The following is a 6,000-nucleotide window of genomic DNA, read 5'->3' on the forward strand; positions in this document are numbered from 1 at the left end:
TCATCAGTGGCGGTTCTGCCCATGTTGCCGCCCTGGGCGAAATTACTGCCTTGCGCCCTTCCGTTCTAGCTCCGCGCGCACGCTTGGAGCAAGAACTTCCAAGCGATAACGGCCGCTACCGGTGCCCCTCTGGCGGCTAGACGCCAGAGGGGCAACACCTGCACAAACACCTGCACAAATACCTTTTTTTGGAAAAATACTTTTTATATGGACAAAATCTTGTTTGCATAAAAAAAAAAGCCACCGGTCAGCATCAGGCGGGCCGGCCGCGGCACCGGCTTGATGCTTACAGATGCCGCGCCCACCCGGTCAGGTCTGCTGGATCTGACAGGTGAGCAGCACACACATACTGCCATCCTCTCATTATAAGTCAACTTTTGTTCATACGCGGCTGCAGCAGCACAACGGACAATGACACAGACAACATGGTTGATTATTGACTGCGCAATGCGGCCATTCGCCGGTAATTGCGGCATCAGGCGAGCCTACCTACTGGTTTATATGCAAGCACAATACATGTGTATTTGCTTAGACCCCAATATTAGACGAGGGCTTTTTTTCAGGGCATTTTCCATGGAAAAAATATTGTCTTATATTCAGATGAATACGGTAATAGAAAACTGCTTTGCAGCGAGGATGATTTTTTTTTTTTTTTTTTGCGCTCATGCCGCCCCCCACGTGACATGAAAATATGCCGCCCCGGGCGGCTGCCCACTTCGCCCGTGCCTAAAACCGCTACTGAGCCTCATTGTTAGTTATTCTGCATCTAAAAACAACAACGCTTAACAAAATATGAAGGAAAATCCTTGAAATCCCTTGAAAGTAGACATGTGGCCAACTTATCATGCTTATTATATACCACAGTTTTCATCTTGTTTCCATTGTTCCCACACAGAATTGGCCCTAAATAAATGGGTGATTAAAACAAATTCTTGTTTTTGTGAGCAATATGACACTTGTCGAGCTGACTAAGGTTGAATTTGATTTGCCTTCCAGAATTTCTTATTTGATAATCTTATTTTAAGAGAAATGTGTGTGTTACAGTTCCTCTGGAGAATTCATTATCACATTAGCTCATTAGAATTTAATTACAGTAAAATGTGTTTGTTTGCTTGGCACTTTATAATTGCTGTCTCAACCTCTCTCTGTTGATAAGGGAGATTATGCAGCATGGTAGGTTGCTATCTCAAATTACTATATTTTGTAGTGAGACATTTCTGTCTTGTTACTAGATTGTTGTCAATAATCAATATCATATTTGTGAAGCTTATAAATAAATGAATCTTTCTTTCCCAAGAACCCTACCTCCACAATAGAACCAACACTACATCAGACGCTCAGTGCCTCTGTAACCCCCTGCTTCAAAGAACCAGAGAAGGGTTATCAACATGAACTCTCCTATAGGCCTGCAAAGCCCTTTGACACTGCAAACAGAGATAAACCTGAACTTGAACTGTCATGGCTGTGTTGCTTCTACCCGGGCAAAACCAAGTGAAATAGTACATGAAACCAGATTTCCAAATAATGTCCTTGAATACCCTCATGCCAGCGAATATGGCTCTTGTTTTAGTTCCCAAATCCAAAATGAAGTCATATTTGTCAGAGCCCCCAAAGCCTATTTATTTATTTATTAAATATGTTTATTATTTTGTTGTTCTTACTTCTGTAACAGTCTTATATTACCATGGCATTTATTATTATACACAATTGTTTTATGGCTCTGCTTTTGCTGCTACTGTTTGCTATTCTAATTTCACCTTCTACTGTTTTATTGTTTTGCTGTAAAACACGCTGACTGTCATTTATGTGCTGCAAAGCCCTTTTTTGTAAAGCACTTACATAAATTTTCAAAAAAAAAAAAAAAAAAAAAATCCTGATTTTAACAATTAAATGCTACCCAACATTTCATGGATGCTCCTTGAACATCCTGAGAGTCATCTGTCGGAGAGGACGAGCAGCTCGCCAGTGGAGAGTGTCAGACGGTGTCCAGGTCCCTAAACAGGAGGGCTCCAAGAACAAAGAGGAGGGCTGTAAAAACTGTGGGCAGTTAGGAACCATATCGCTGCTAAGTGTCAAAGAAGAGGATATTTTCAGCCTTCTCAACATGACTTCTTTGAGAGTCCCCCGTTAAGAACTGATTGAACAAATCAGTTGCCAAAGAGCTCTGTATACTGATTCTTTGACAGCAGATCATTCCCCTTTTTTCAATTAAAACCTTTCCACTTTGAGTGGTTATTCAAAGAAATATTAGCAAATCTCTCACCTTTTTCTAAAGATGAAGACTTTTGAGTTTTGAATAGTTTGTACACCAAAGTCACCAATAAACTTTATATTGTACTTATTATATTATTATGCTAGATTAGAGGCTGAGAGATTTCTGAAGAAATCTATAAAATTACTAACTAATTAATTAATTTTTTTTTTTTTTTTTTTTGTGGGGTCCCCAGATTCCGTGCTTGTGGCAGACAGCCAAGAACTTGGCAGAGTTTAAAAACTACGCAAGCTACACAATGTCCACAGGAAGACTCTGCTAACTTTGTACAGAGCTGTGGGGCACCAGAGGAGGGACAAGTGACCGTCCTTGATATCTCACAGCATTTGGGTTTATCAAACATGTGCCTGGGCAGAAATACAGGAAGAAAATTAAGAACTACCTCCAGATCATCATCTACAGTGACACTAACAAGGATCATCCACCCAGCAAGCCCTACAGTGGATTGAGAGAGCCCACCTGGAAAAGGAGGCTGTGGTAGGTAATATCTGGAGTGCTATCAACAACAGCAAGCGTGTTCGCCCAGCAAGGTGAAACATTACATTTGTCAGAGCAGGGGAACAGCCACAGCCACACCAGCAGCCTGGGTGGCTCAATGTGTAGAGGGCGTACCACGCAATACTCCATGCAATACAATAATATGGCCTAGACCATTAACTGCATGTTATGCCCTCTATCTGCCCCGTCTTTCCTGTCTCTCTCCACTATGACTGTCTAAACAAGCAGAAATGCCCCAAAAATAATGATAAAAAGGAAGAGGACCAGCAGAGACACAGAAGAGGCAGCCATGTTTGCTTCTGTGGATCAAAAGGACAGATCTGTGGGGGACAATGCTACGTGGACACAAGCCACAACCTGGTCGATACCAACTGGGTAACATGGGAGAGGATGTCTCAGGAAACATCACTGGTAATGAGTACAAATGCTTCACTAGACATACTGTTATTTTGATATCCATTTCTTTTTTTCTTACTGCTTTTACAATCAACTGTCAGAACTGTTTAAGATAATTTAACTTCCATTGTTGTGGACCAGGTTTATGTCTGACACAGTCACACTTCTGTCCTTTCATCAGTACAGTCTCTGTCATATTCCTTTTTTTTTTGTTTACCACCTGTCAAATTTTGATTTTCCTACCTTTGCCTATGATTGATTATCCATTACAGGCATCAAAATTGGAAAAATTCCAACATTTCCATCAACTGTTTACCAGCGGTGCTGACAGTCACAGGTGGCCACTAATCCCCCTTTACTGTCCTCCAGTCATCCTTCATCAGGGTGAGGGCTACAACTTCCCATCAGCACCACAATGTATAGAGACAGGGCCGGCTTTTGGCATAGGCGATATAGGCAATTGCTTAGGGCGCCATCTGCTGGAGGGGTGCCGCTAGCGGGCAGAGGGGCGCCGGCAGAGGGATTGTTGACCGGTGCAACATCGTCGGGGTATTTTGCCGGCAAGGGGGGGCGCAAGGGCGTAATTTTGTCTAGAGCGCCAACACAGGTAAAGCCGGCACTGTATAGAGATATGAACAAGGTTCAATCTATAGGTACATCTGGATAAAGGTGTTGTGTGGCTAGAACCTGTAATTTCAACCTCTATCAGAATTATTTCTTTAAACTCATTCTAAAAGTGTGACTAAGATACTCCTTGCTCAGAGTAGAATGTGAGTTAGGACGTTTCTACCAAATACGCCGGGAATCAGTGACACTTAATTGTTTCATGATGATGGCCGTTGATAAAAATGGGTCTGCCTAAAAAGAACGTTGACAAACTGCTTGGGTAAAAGTGATTTGTCTCATCATCAGCTGCAGCAGTCCTATCATGTCCCTGCTTTCAAAGAAGCTGTGTACATGTTGTCTCAACACCATCAGCTGTACACCCAGCACCAGAGCCTGAGAAGGGTTTGTGGCATGTGCTTTGTTGCTTTAACAATAGTATCCTTGGCTAGTGGTCGATGACAGACTTTCAAATTAATCAGGACAATCAGATGAATACAGGTACAAGCTGAATTGGGTCAGCTGATGTGGTCTGCTGATGAAGAGACATGGCAACTGGAGGAGTTTAAGTATAACAAGGTGTTGAGTGAGGATGAGAGGGCTTAAAATGAAAATGACAGAAGACTTAGGGCAGCTGCAGTGATGTATACACCATACTGGACTCTGGTGGTGAAGAAAGAGCTGAATTACAGCATGAGGCTGTCTATTTACCAGGCAGTATGTATCTTAACCCTCACCTATAGCGATGAACTTTGGGTAGCGACAGAGAGAGTGGGATTATGGATACAACTGGAGGAAATGAGATCTCTCCAATGTGTTGCAGGGTCTCAGCCTGTGTGATAAGGAGAATCTCAGCACAGAGCTGCTGCTCCCCTGCACTTACAGCAGCCAGCTGAGGTGGTTTGGGCATCTGATTAATGAAGCACTTGGGATGTCTCCCTTTTGAGGTGTACAAGACATGTCTGACTGGGATGGGGCAGATCCAGGACATGTTAGTGGGATTACATTTCTCAGCTGCCCTGAAAATGTCTTAGGATCCCCCATGTGGAGCTGGTAGTGGCTCTTTGGGAAGGAGAGGCCTGCACTGCACTGCTAGACCTGTTGCCACCACAACTCTCCCAAAGTGTAAGCGACTTCAAAATGGATGGATGGATTGATTGAAGGGATGATGGGCGGATGGTGATAATTGTACATACCCAAGGACTTGTTGCCATCTTTACCCAACCTCTTATTGTCACAGAGACATACTCTCAACCCTGACTGGCTTGGAGCTGACATTCTCTCTAAAAGCACTGTTGAGAGCCTCTGTTGCCCATGACAACCCAGGGTACCTGGAATCAGCAGATCTCATTTAGCACCTCTCCAGTTAATTTGTGGTGCTATTCAGTCAGAGTTGTTTCAGTGGGAACTGTCCATCCCATGTCTTGTTAGAATAAACCTGAATGTCACAGACTTCCTGGTATCTGTCTAAACACTCTCTGATTAGCATTAGACTGTACACCTTGCATGTCTGTATGAAATGTGCTGAGACTAAAATATGTGCTGCCACCAAAATATAAGATCATTTACACAGAGGTGGCTTTTTTATTAGATATGAATTGATTGATGAAACCTAACATGTCATGTCATTAGAATTAAACAAGGGCGAAGGCATAGAATTGATATGTTATTCCTTGTTAAGCTTGTCATTATGTCGCTCACGCTTAAGGGTTTCTTCCTACTTGAGTTCCTGGCAATAAATTATTTCAGGTCTGACAGATGGCTTTCATTCTTATTTTCAGCACTGACCTCAAAGGACAGCCTAGTCCATACATCCTCTCTTAATCAAGAACTTTCCTTACAGATCAGGTAACAAGGTTAGCTGTAATTGTAGATGCAATTATGATACATTAGTATGTTAGCTTCACACAGCATGTTCCTGGACCCACTCTGTTGAAATGATTACCTTGATTTAGACATCTTAAATGGTGCTGAAATTAAAAACTAAGCCATCTCTACTGGATGCCAAGCTCTATTTGACAGTCTTCCCACCAATTTTCATCTTAATCCTCATTTTACTGCAATGCATTGCCTCAGTTCTATTACTAAACTTCTTGACAGCCAAGTCCTTGAGAGTCTCCCTGGTTCCATCTAATTCCTCACTTTAGACAAAATAAATAAATAAGAATAAAAAAAAAAAAAAAAAAAAAAACTGGGAGCAGAGTTTGTTTTTTTTGTTTGTTTTTTTTTCT

General features: G+C 42.2%; 1 long non-coding RNA gene across 1 annotated transcript; it reads left to right on the plus strand.

Annotated features, from left to right (window-relative positions):
* The first annotated feature begins 3,014 nt into the window (after nucleotides 1-3,014).
* Nucleotides 3,015-5,380, plus strand: LOC115369131 (uncharacterized). The gene is made up of 3 exons (XR_003929126.1): nucleotides 3,015-3,181; nucleotides 3,439-3,550; nucleotides 4,593-5,380. It is a non-coding gene; the product is annotated as an uncharacterized LOC115369131 (long non-coding RNA).
* Nucleotides 5,381-6,000: the final 620 nt, after the last annotated feature.

Source organism: Myripristis murdjan, chromosome 12 (assembly GCF_902150065.1).
Source record: "Myripristis murdjan chromosome 12, fMyrMur1.1, whole genome shotgun sequence".
NCBI classification, from domain to species: Eukaryota; Metazoa; Chordata; class Actinopteri; order Holocentriformes; family Holocentridae; genus Myripristis; species Myripristis murdjan.